Source organism: Canis lupus, chromosome 22 (assembly GCF_048164855.1).
Source record: "Canis lupus baileyi chromosome 22, mCanLup2.hap1, whole genome shotgun sequence".
Lineage (NCBI taxonomy): Eukaryota > Metazoa > Chordata > Mammalia > Carnivora > Canidae > Canis > Canis lupus.
The window spans coordinates 6,336,812-6,349,739 of record NC_132859.1 but is presented as its reverse complement, the minus strand read 5'-3'; the positions used below and the strand labels follow the sequence as shown (position 1 = coordinate 6,349,739).

The following is a 12,928-nucleotide window of genomic DNA, read 5'->3' as shown; positions in this document are numbered from 1 at the left end:
TTATGTGGGCATATCAGAGTGAGAACCCCCTATTCTATTGTCTTATTGATACTACTTCTCAACATTTTCTCTTTTGATGACAGACACTTTGGCCTGGGCCTGCCTCAGATACATGAAATATTTATTTTTATTTATGAGTTTTTATTTTTTGGAGTTGTGTGTTTACTCCAAAGGTCATTTTATGAAATGAAGCTATATTTCTTCCATTTGTGCAAGTCTCTAACCTGGTAATTAAGAATAGGTGAAAGAAAGCCGTTCTCCTTTGCATTAAAAATTTTCAGATAGCCCTTTAAGTAATTTGATCTCGTTAAAGATTCCCTATTAAAACAAGTCACATTCAATGTTCTTTCAGACAATCATCTTGGTGATTATGTTTATGAATCTATGGTTAAGTTCTCTCTCCCTCATTTTTTCCCCCAAGGAACGTGAAGACCTTAAAAATTACCATAAACTGGTGATGTGTGTGCTTCAATTTCTCTCACAACGTGGGCCACTTCGAATGATTTGTTGAAACTACCAGCTTATTTTCATGATCAGTTATGTACTTGTGATGGTGTGGAGTGGACAAGAATCGAAATTTATTGTGCATACCCAACTGCATCACGCAAAGCGGTTACATCCCTTTTCCTTTCCTCCCTTTTTTAAAACCCTAGCAATAGCATTATGGGATATTTTATTTTTTTTCTTTTCTTTATTCTTTTAATAAATTTATTTTTTATTGGTGTTCAATTTGTCAACATACAGAATAACACCCAGTGCTCATCCCATCAAGTTCCCCCTTCAGTGCCCGCCACCCAGTCACCCCCACCCCCCGCCCACCTCCCCTTCCACCACCCCTAGTTCGTTTCCCAGAGTTAGGAGTCTTTCATGTTCTGTCTCCCTTTCTGATATTTCCCACTTATTTTTTCTCCTTTCCTCTTTATTCCCTTTCACTATTTTTTATATTCCCCAAATGAATGAGACCATGTAATGTTTGTCCTCCGATTGACTTAGTTCACTCAGCATAATACCCTCCAGTTCCATCCACGTTGAAGCAAATGGTGGATATTTGTCGTTTCTAATGGCTGAGGAATATTCCATTGTATACATCTTCTCTATCCATTCATCTTTCGATGGACCCCGAGGCTCCTTCCACAGTGTGGCTATCGTGGACATTGCTGCTAGAAACATCGGGGTGCAGGTGTCCTGGCGTTTCATTGCATCTGTATCTTTGGGGTAAATCCTATGGGATGTTTTAAAGATAAAGCATGGCTAATTAGCAAAGTATAGAGTCTGCAAGTAGCATGTTTGAAATTTCCATTTCCAAAGTTCTATAACCCTTCTTAAGCCAGTTGGCTTATTTCAGCATATTTTCCCTGTTATGATTTCAAAGGACGCGCCCTTACGTACTGGTGCATAAAGATTGTACCAAATAAGTATTCTTGATCTTTCCTTGGGGATATTTAACATAGGTCATTTTTCTTAACTGTTTGCTTTTTAAACAATAGATGTTACTAGAAACTTATGTGGTGCCTCTGATTCTCACCATTTAAAAATAGAATGTATAGTTCAGAAATCCGGCCTAGATGGCACTTTTAGTTTATGGTCTCTTCATCTGCCATATCAAGAGGAAGGTAAGCCTGCTGTGTTCATTTTGGTTAGGAAAGTTCTACTTCAGTCAGGAGCTCACATGTATGATCCTCCTTGGATAAGAAAGTATGCTGGACTCCTCTCAAACCCTTTCTTCCCTGTGTCTCAAGTGAGAAGAAAAATTGACTTCTTGTTCTTAGCTATTTTGTGCAAGTCTATTGTTTGTCACAGAGAAAGGAAAAAAGCAATTTGCATCTTTGGGTAATCTAGAAAAATAGCCTTTGACTATATATATATACACATTGGTATATGTTTAAATATGAAGATATTAACATTGTTAAAGGAAGCTTGCAGATAATAAAGAGAAAAAAATGTCATTCAAAGGAAAATTGATCTTTGAATCTACAAGTAGCTCTTGATGAGAGCTCTACATTTTTCTATTCTTGAATAGCAAAGATTTCTTATAATCATCAAAACAATCTCAAGAGCCTACTTATCTTTTTTATGTGCTTTTTTCATGCTTTTGAATAAATTTTTAACAAGATTTCACTTGTGAAAAGAATATTTTCCAATATTTCTTGCTACTCACTATTTTCAGACTAAATCAAGATTACGGCTCTTTCCTATAACCCTTTATTATCTTAAAAATTTCATGACATACTTTGTCTCCTTTTAAGAGTGACAAATTTAGCCATCAAAGCCAGAATAATAAAACCATCAAGGTGTCTTTTATACCCACAAGACTACTAAACAACATCAATAATTTTCTCTTTCACTTTATAAAACGGAAAATGCTAGAAATAATTGTGCCTGTATATTAGGATCATGACATAATTTTAATTAGCCCTGCACCACTGTCAAAAATGTCCTGTTTGCCAAGCCTAAGATATATGAAGAACTGACAAATCAAAAAGAGAAGCTTATTTTCTCTCCAGTAATTATAAGCAAACTGAATGTTTCAGCGTATTTGCAATTTTTAGGAAGAATGGAAACAGTCAAGTTTATGTGCAAAGACTGCCACAGTAACTATCAATAAGTTGATTGTCAAGAGAGCTAGTTTCTAGTTTTAAAAGAGCTTGCCAGTTGATGACAATCCTGGCACACATCTTATAAATTAAAGGACTCGAGTCAGTGACCTCACTGTCAATAATATGTTCTTATCCTCAAAGTAATCATTTACTAAATTGTTAAAAAATTAATTTGTATGAAACTTCAGTGGGAGACTTAACTCTTCTCCATTCTTATTTTGTTCATTACTATAATAAAATAACTAGAGCCTTTCAGTCTTATAATCCAAAAATGCTCTCTGCTTCTTCCTCCCACTTGCCTCAAGTTTCCCACCACAAGGTTTAAAGTATCCTGGAAGAAACATCAAAAGAATAATGACTTCAGTAAAGGACTTTACCACACACTCTTAACTATTGATTCTATATGGCACAGCCTTAGGCATTTGGGTGTCCTTGTTCTGGGAGCAAGATGCCTGTCAAATAAGATTTCCCACACTCCTAGTGTAGATGCAGTTGATTTTGTGATAGTATACTACAAAAAAGCTCAAGATCAAATGAATAAGAATTAATTACCTCAGACTGAATGAGAAATTTAATTGTGCTTAATTTTTTTAAATAAAAATATGAGAACATTTACCTTTCTTTGTGATCTATCAATTTTAGTAGGCTGTTTACAACCAATTACTATTACAACCTGGAAGAAATTGACTCTTTAGAATTCAGTAAAAGTCCTAGAGAATAAAAACTTAATAAACAAAATAACACATAATTGGAAAAACTTAAAGATTTTATAAAAATCGAAGGCCCGTGATTGGCCCTATTGACAGAACAAGCTCAGAATAGTGGTTAAATATAAGGCAAAGTATCTCTACTACGTTCTGTTGGTCTTTATTATGTTGTAATTATTTGCATAGTTTCAATAAGAGTCTTATTTAGTGACGCATGATAAGTTCACTATTGAGGAACAAAGAGGATTTTCTCATATGGAAATGATGCCAAAATGTAGTTTTTGGTAACTGCTGTATCACTTATGGATTTCCAGACTTACAGGTAGAAAAAGAGTAACTTTCTGGAAAGACAGAAGTCTTGGAGATAGTAGAGAAGCAGAAATAATTCTACATTTGTGAGGTCTGCGGGCAAAACTTGGGGTGCATTGCATTAGATTTTTCTGAACACTAGCCTTGAAATACATTGTTACGAAAGCAAGAAAAGTACTTCTGACAAATAAAAGTGATCAACTATGGGCCTCAGAGCTTTACAAAGTCTCAGAGAAATCAAATAGGAAGCTCTAATTTCATATAGATCTAGTTATGTTTACCATATTGACAAGAATATGTAAGGATATTTTTATTACAATTAAAGAATACCCCAGCCAAATAAACAAAACATCCAATTTTGTATACTGAATTAGAAAATAGCTAAACAAACGTATATGGCCAAAACTTCACTTTGTGGGAGTGAGATTTGAACAGAAGCGGAGACTGAGAAGTGAAATGGCTGCCTTGCCCTGCAGCATTTTGACCCAGCATCTTATATAACAGTAGAAAAAAAGCAATTTGTGTCCTTGGATAAACTTTAAAAAACAAACACATGGTACACCTGGATGGCTCAATTGGTTGAACATCTGTCAATTTCTGCTCAGGTCATGATCTCAGGGTTGTGAGATTGAGCCCCATTATGGGCTCTGTGACTAAAATGATCTCTTCCTCTGTCCTCCCTACTTGGGTTCTCTCTCTCTCTCTCTCTCTCTCTCTCTAAATAAGTAAATAGATAAGGCAAAACAGTGTGTAGAGCACTAGCCTCTAAGTGAAAACTTGAGTCATTACTGTAAGTGGTAATTCCTTGACTTTTGAAATACCGATGACTATAAATATATGATCATTGACACTTGCAGGTATGAAAATCAAGTGAGCAAACTACTATTTTCCCATCTTGAACAGACGATAGCTTTGGTCATTTTTTTGTTTTTTAAGTACCTTCTATGTTTGTTTTTTGGTTAAGTTATTCTGAAGTAATTTTTGCAAAACATTGCAAGAGGAAAAAAATTATTGTTGATGCTTGTGCCCCTCTAAGTTTTCTTTTCAGAGGCCATGTAGTGAGTGGCACAGTATCGCCTGCAGACAGAGCAGAAACTAAACGAATGATCTTCTAACACTAAAACGTTTTACTTTGTGTTTTGTTTAGTTTCACAGATCTTCCCATTTACCTTCACTGTGGATCATTTACTCACTTCAGGGTTTTTCAACTGAATTGGTTCAGTAAAAGTACTTGATAAAAATAGATGCTTGGTTCAAATTAAGTTCCTTAACAAATGTTAGATCCCTCCCTTTCCTGTCCTCATTGGTAATGAGTATTCACTCATTTGTGATCTTGCTGTGAAACCATTTTTCTTAATGGCACAGTTTTCAATTTTCCAAGATATGTTTCCAAAATAACTTGTTTTTTTGGTCGTACAGAGAGCCAGTAGGAAGAATGAGATATCACAGATGATTTTTCTCATCCCTTATGTGCACTAAAATCTTTGAGAGTAATATTAGTGTGCTCCGGATTCAAAACAAAAATTGAAACCTATCTTTTCCTGGGAAGAAAGGATAATTTTTGGTACTACACTGCCTCTCAGTGGTTCATTTAATATTTAGTTCAATTACAAAATGTTTCATAAAACAAGAAATCTAAAGTTTGCGAACAGATTTTTCAATACTTTGAGTTCACTGAGTTCCTAAAATAACTATAATGTAAATTATCTTGTGTTATATGTGCATATCGTCACTGGTTGAACATGCAGAAGACATGATGTGTTACGAAAAGAATTTCATGGTCTTGTTTTCCGTAAAGCAGCAATAAATGAGAGTCTATATGTAAAAGAGGGATTGACATAATATGATAGAAAGTCGAGCCAGGCTGAAGACAAGGACATGATTAGATTGAAAAATCTCATCTTTGAACTTTCATTGTTCTGTGTCCAGGCATTACTAAGTTTTGTTTCTTTGTTTTTAATATATATTTTGGTGCCTTAACACTAAATCCTAAAAGTTGGATGGTTAAAAGTTTACTTTATAACCCCTCCCTGATAAGTTAGCTAAATTCAAATTTGAGAATTTGTGTGTGTGCCTATGAAGAGGGGACTATGCCAGGAACTTCCAGAAAGACAGAGACTAATACAATGTGGTTTTTGTGATCGACAAATTGATCCTTTATTATAACAAGGAAAATACTTCCTGTTTTTCCTTTTGACACTACCGACCATTTGTTGATAGACTGAATACTCAAAGCTGTCAACTATTCTTTTTATGGTGTAATTTATAGTTCTCTGGAAGGGATTATGCTGAGAATAGTGATAAAAATGTGGAGAAAAACAGGTTTCAAAATGCTATGGGCTATTTTCTATTGGGTAAGGACCCACAGTGTGCTATCTGATTTAGGTTTTCTAAGAAATGCCTCTGTGTTCAAACTGATTTATGATCATAGAGGCTTAGCTGGTTTATGGTCTTGCAGGCCTGGTTCACTCAAGATTGTCAATGGTTAGGAGTTTCCAAACAAACTTAAGTAAACTGAATGCTTGCAATACTGTTGAAAGGATTATCCTAGTCAAATTTTTACAATTTCACTTTCATGAAAGTTCTAGAATAATAGTAAATTAGCCAGAATACCTTCTTTCAGTTGAGTGCAGTATCAACAGTTTAAAAAATTTCAAGTCCTTGGTGGGATGTGCAGTCCAGTCCTCCTAAGGATCCTGTTCCCATGGGAAACACCAATTAGCTGAGTTTTTCTTTTACTTTGATAGCTGTCAGTGATCAGAAGCACTCGAACGGGTCCTTATCGGGACAGTGACATCTTTTCTCTGAAACATCATCATGTAGAGGAAATCTTTTGGTCAACAGGAGCAGCAGTCTTTTTCCAGTGGGTCATTCCAAGTGTTTATGACTTTGTTTCAGGCTTTCTAGAAAAGAGAGATGCCTTTTTAAGTACCGGAATGATTGTAAGAGGATTTAGTTAAAGTAGGCACAGGACATAGTCTCAGACCAAAATCCATAGGCTTGCCATATAGGAGTTCACTGGGAAGGAATCTGTGCTTGCTTGTAGGTATGGGTTGCTCTAATTTTAATAAGGCTTTTGGTAGAGCTCTACGTTTTCCTATCATAGGAAGTTGCAGAGTCTTTGCCAATGATTAGTTTTATGGTTTGATTCATTTGTTCTACTTGTCTAGAGGATGGAGACCTAGGAATCTGCAAACATTTGTATAATTCCTGGACAACAGTAGAAATAACTTTCTAGAACTAAATCCTCCAGTGTGCCAACGTGAGAATTATGTATGTCAAGAGGCTTTACCCCTATATCTGTATATATTAAGGCTTTACCACTGCCTGAGCCATTCAGATATCATAGACACTGTAACTAGACAAAATCTTTTACTTTTCATGGCCCTTAATTCTCCAAAATCCAACTGGTTCCTGGAGGGTGGATTTAGGGAAATCTTCCTGCGTTGACTTTGGAAGTGACTTGTAAAGAATTTTGCTAACAGCACATCTCTGTAATATTTTAAATAATTTCATCTGTTTATTAGGCATAGTAAAAGTCTAATGTCTTTAAAATCTTTAATTTAGAAGATTTTGTTGATGACACAATACTAACTAGACAAATAGGGATGGGAACTGTTTTGTTATGTAATTCCCATAACCCGGTCAAATTTCTTTTAGCTCCTTTTATAGTCTATTTGTCTATTTTCCTTTGTGAAACCTATTTTTGAAAATAAACAAAAAGTCCTGGTAGTAGCAAAAGTGGGGCTTCTAAGTTTGGGGTCTGCTATGGGTTCAGAGCAGCCTTTGAAACCCTGTGAGCACAATTATTGCCTTTAGAAATTTTTATCCTTCTGCCCTGTGTGAGCTCCCCGGTAAATCACTCATAACCTGACTAGGCAATCATAAAGCCTCTGGCAAAGCACTATCAATTTTCTATGAGGTATTTAGGTTCCCATCAAAATTAAAAATCCTCTATTTAAAGAAACTTACCCTGTTGTGTGATAGGTACCAAACATTTATATTCTGCACACTGCTGGCACACAGGGAAACGAGGTCTTTACAATGAATAGTAATCTAGCTGGTGAGAAAGGCACATGAGTTACCCTGGAGTCCGGGTAGCTTCTCAATGACATCAGCTTTGCTGACACTCCAGATAGGAAGGTCTGGTTTTCCCAGCATTAAGGCAAAGATGTGTATTATATGGCACTTTGGTTACCTTCCTGTATTGACATTCATTGGCTTGGTACCTGGTTCTCTTTGCTTCCCAGGTGCTGGTCCATTTGGATGCCTCTAGAATTTCCTCACGACCACCCAACTGACACCTACCCCTTCTTCCAATAGTGCTCCCAGTTATCTCCCCTCTTCTTGATATAATCAAAATCTCCTGTTTTCAGAGTAGCTAGCCTTAGCACTAATTTCGATGATATTAATAATCAATGCTTTGTGATATGAGTCAGTTTTTGTTATCTGATTAATTCATACTCATTCTCTACATATTGTTTCCCACTCTTTGAAATACAAGGTGAAGCAAACACTAACTACATGATAAATTTTCTGTGAAATTTTTCTCTTAATTTCTTAAATTGTTTGGACCACATCTCCTGATGCTTTATTATTCTCCCACTTATCTCTATAGAAAGCAACCATGGTTTAACTTGTTACAGTCTGTGTGTGTGTCAGGTGCATATATTGTTTAGAATTTTCTTGACTTCTCTATTCTTGCCAATTGTCCTGGTCTTTGTCACTGATCTCTGCTTGTCCTAGTTTCCACCTACTGTTATTGTTGGTGGATTTGAGCCTTTGCCCTGCTTAGTCTCCTTAGACTAATTAATCAGACTAATTTAATTAATATTAAGTCATTACAATATTTACAAGTGCCTAGTACAAACAAAATATTGTTTCTTTGGAAGGGCAGGTCCAGAAACAAGTAAGCAATTTACAATTAGAATGACCAAAAGTCCTGATTTGTCCAGATCAGTCCTGCCTCATGCCCATTTTTCCTACTATGATTAACCATTTTTACTCTTAATAATGTCCCTATTTTGAGAAAGATTATGTGGTCTCCTGATTTATAAGGGTAACCAGAGCATGTGTAAGTTGTTTAAATCCTGTCTGGAAGATGAAGGAGAGACTCTCCCAGAAGGCTAAACTTGAGGGCAGACCATATGGTGAAAGCACCTTTGCCCCACAGGTGGTGAAACCATAGCCAAATCCAAGGGCATAGCAGCTGTAAAACCTAAAATCGCCTAGAGGCCTCTGTAAATCAGAGCTACCTCTCTTAATTTCCAACCTAGAAGTCCTTCAAGTATTTTACAACTCACCTAAATCATAAAAGTTTTATTTCAAACTGGCGCAGCAGCATCATGATTTGTGATGTTTAAGATTCCATTCATAGTTGGAAGTCTCCTGTGTTTTTTGGTGTCATGAGCTTCATGCATATATTGATCAACACAGGAAATAATCAATTCACCCTAGCTCTGAAGCGTCTCCAGGTAAGCAGATATGGGGAGAAAGTCTATCCCTGATTAGCAGGAAAAAGAGTTATGTTTGCCATTTTCTACCAAAACTATGGCTATAGGTTTGTGAAAAGGATTTATCTTCCCCAGATGAACAAAACTATCCTGTGATGCTCTCAAAAACAAGAGATCAGGAATGCCTGGGTGGCTCAACAGTTGAGCTCCTGGCTTCAGCTCAGAGCATGATCCTGGAGACCCGGGATCGAGTCCCACATCGGGCTCCCCGCAGGGAGCCTGCTTCTCCCTCTGCCTGTGTCTCTGCCTCTCGCTCTCTCTCTGTCTCTCATGAATAAATAAATAAAATCTTAAAAAAAAAAAAGAACTATGAAGGACAAGATTTGTGGGCAGCTCTTAAGAGTTTTCTTGATTATATGTTTATCTTAGCTCATAGGGGTTTTCTTGATTATGTATTTATTTATCTAGTTTCAGAAAAGATAAAGATGAACAGATACTGTCAGCTGCTCCAATCCCTGACCCAATATTGTTAGCCTAACCACTTTTTAGACTCAGAGCTACATACCGAAGGAGAGACGGAGTCAATTTTAGGAAGGTTCCTGCAGTGCCACAGTTGTTGTATGTGTTGAATAATGAGTCTTCTAGCCCTTGTCCAAAGGGACATATGGCCATTTACCTGAATAGCTGCACGGAGTGAAGGAAGATACTCACTTCTTTCATGGGATGTCTGGGACAGATTCTGAATCCACACACATCCCTGAGGACCCAAAGCACCATCATGACATTCCCTTCCTCTGCTTATTCCCCCATTAAAGCGAGAAAACACAGAAATATAAGATAATTGATGTTTTGGTCCAAGGCTGTCTTCGCAGTGAATTTAATGGATTCATTTACTCCCATTGCTTTTACCTTCTTTCTTGAATGCATAATATAGACGAACTCTCCTAGCAGATAGAATTCTCACGTTGGTTTTCTGACCTATAGAACGAAAAGTAATTATTATAGGAATTTCTCATCTTTGAGACAGTGGGAAAATAAGAGCTTAGCTGACTAAATGGGAAAAGGATCAGGGCCACTGAAGAAGAGGGGGTGCTGGGTAAAGCAGGGAAAATGGAAAGCACACAAAACCAGTAATATTCTGGTTAGTTAAAAAATATCTGTTCATTTGTGTTGACTATTTTGCATGTGTTGATTATATTCCTTAAATGTCTCAGAACAGTGATACTACTTCTTTATAACTAATACAAAGGAGGGAAAGAAAGCAGGCTTTCAATGAGGAATTATGTGGTGGGGGGTAAAAACAGAAAGAGGAGTGACAATAGCAGCAGATTTGGCTGCAAAATTAGTAGGAAAACCTGGGAGTGGCGCCAATTAAATGAAAAATTATAGGGTCAGAACCCCAAAAAACTCACCTTAGGGAAGTAAAACTCAGAAAGACAAGCACACCAAATTCTAGGCAGGTGTGGACTGTACCAGTTGTCGTTTGCCATTGTAATCCTTTGCTTAATGTAGAGCTTAGTGCAAAATAGACAGTAATTATTTGCTTATAGAATAATTGATTTTCCTATAGAGAAACTTTCTAAGAGGCACAGACTGCCCAGCATACGGTAGGTGCTGAAGAAATATTTCAGATTTAAACGAATGAATGGTGGAGCTTGGATAAGAATGAACCTTCTATTTTCTTATCCATAGCTCAGTTCACTGCACTTAAGCAATGTTTTTTGACTGTTAATGTTTCTTTTCAATGACATTAGCCTGAAGTCGACTAGATCTTAAGAGACAGATTTTTTTTTTTTTTTAACCTCTTCTCACTAAAAATTGCCACAAACCAATCATCCAGTTAGACTTCTTGGTTTATTCAGTGCTCTACTTCTCTTCCCAGAAATAAAGAAGTTTTCCTGGGCACATGTCCCAGGATGAAAGCCTGCTGCGAGGAGTACTGATTACATGCTAATGGCACATACTTGGTTTGCACTTCATTTCGGAGAGTCTGTAAAATTGCAGAAGCAGTTACTACTGTCACTGTCAGCCTTGGAACTGAACAGTAGGTCTAGGTTACTAAGATGATGATATTACCTGAGAGGATTTTACTTTTGACCTGCTAGTCAATGTTCATGGTACATGGCATGATGTCAAACGAATCACTGTGCCAGAGAGATTGGACCATCACAGTGCCAAGCTGAGTGCTTTGCACTGACTTGTGTTCTCTTTGATTATGATGTTTATGCATTCAGGCTAGGTAACATTCCAGAATGCTGGAAGTGACGGCTATTTTCTTATCCATAGCTCAGTTCACTGCACTTAAGCAATGTTTTTTGACTGTTAATGTTTCTTTTCAATGACATTAGCCTGAAGTCGACTAGATCTTAAGAGACAGATTTTTTTTTTTTTAACCTCTTCTCACTAAAAATTGCCACAAACCAATCATCCAGTTAGACTTCTTGGTTTATTCAGTGCTCTACTTCTCTTCCCAGAAATAAAGAAGTTTTCCTGGGCACATGTCCCAGGATGAAAGCCTGCTGCGAGGAGTACTGATTACATGCTAATGGCACATACTTGGTTTGCACTTCATTTCGGAGAGTCTGTAAAATTGCAGAAGCAGTTACTACTGTCACTGTCAGCCTTGGAACTGAACAGTAGGTCTAGGTTAATAAGATGATGATATTACCTGAGAGGATTTTACTTTTGACCTGCTAGTCAATGTTCATGGTACATGGCATGATGTCAAACGAATCACTGTGCCAGAGAGATTGGACCATCACAGTGCCAAGCTGAGTGCTTTGCACTGACTTGTGTTCTCTTTGATTATGATGTTTATGCATTCAGGCTAGGTAACATTCCAGAATGCTGGAAGTGACGGCCATAGATCTCATTTAAATACTAGCGCACTTATGGTAAGGTTCCTCCCTTGCCGCCTTAGGCATGGAAGTCCCTGTTGACCACAAGTGAACATGTGCAGTCTTTATAATGATTTGCATTTTGAAAGAGTCTCTTTTAGGATAAATCTGGCAAATTACATATGTTTACTTGGTGTTGCGTGGAAGAGTTCAGCAGAATCCTTGCCCCCTATGGTGTATAAACACATGTAGAAAGATAACAGATATTGTGACATGCATAAAGGAACTGCCTGAGGGGCAGTTTGTGAGTTGTTAAATATCTTCATCATGCTCAAAGTTTCGTTAATATTCCCCTACAACATACGTCTGTAGCTTATTTACGTTTATTCTGTTTGATATTTGTTTAGTGTCCTTACTATTCAGGGTCGTCCTCTTGTTCCTTGAGTTCAAAGTAGATACCCATAAAGGGGGAGATAGGGCAAGAAGTAATGTTTTTGAGCTCCTTTGAGCTCCTTTGAAGTTTTTGATGTATCTCACTTCATTTTCCACTACGCTCTCAATACATTCGAAAGTTTATAGAGGAAGAAGCTGAGATTCAGAAGCAGTCACAACCTAGAAAGTGAATTCCTAAGGGGGTTTGTATTTTATGATAGTGATAACAAGAAACTAGGTGGAGTCAGCGGTGGATGGTTGATGCCAGTTAAGAGTGGGGATCAGCACCTGCAGGTAAAGCAGGGGGAGTGGTGTGCCGGTAAACACGGAACAGCTGGCTCTGCAAGAAAAGTCCTGATTAGTGGTATTGGCTGACTCAGTGCTGTAAATACCACAATCCTGGCTGAGTACAAATGATAGATGTGAGATAACTGAACACAAAGTGAAGTAACTGAACACAAAGTTGGGATGAGATGTGCAGTAACACACCATCATATATTTTTTCTGCCATGTAGATACTAGAGCCATAAATACCCCATGGGCATAGATAATAGTAAATGTAATAAAGCTAATCAGGAGGTAATCAGTTTTGA

The 12,928-nt window shown here is 37.2% G+C and overlaps 1 long non-coding RNA gene across 5 annotated transcripts; it reads right to left on the bottom strand.

Annotated features, from left to right (window-relative positions):
* Window positions 1-972: 972 nt before the first annotated feature.
* Window positions 973-11,938, bottom strand: LOC140613822 (uncharacterized). Of its 5 annotated transcripts, none has more exons than XR_012014721.1 (5): window positions 10,479-11,938; window positions 9,976-10,044; window positions 7,586-7,673; window positions 6,227-6,516; window positions 973-1,222 (listed from the first exon to the last, which is right to left on the bottom strand). It is a non-coding gene; the product is annotated as an uncharacterized lncRNA (long non-coding RNA). The 5 variants fall into 5 exon arrangements; XR_012014722.1 differs by having other exon boundaries at window positions 7,586-7,669; XR_012014720.1 differs by lacking the exon at window positions 7,586-7,673 and having other exon boundaries at window positions 10,479-11,648; window positions 11,735-11,938.
* Between the last annotated feature and the right edge of the window lie 990 nt (window positions 11,939-12,928).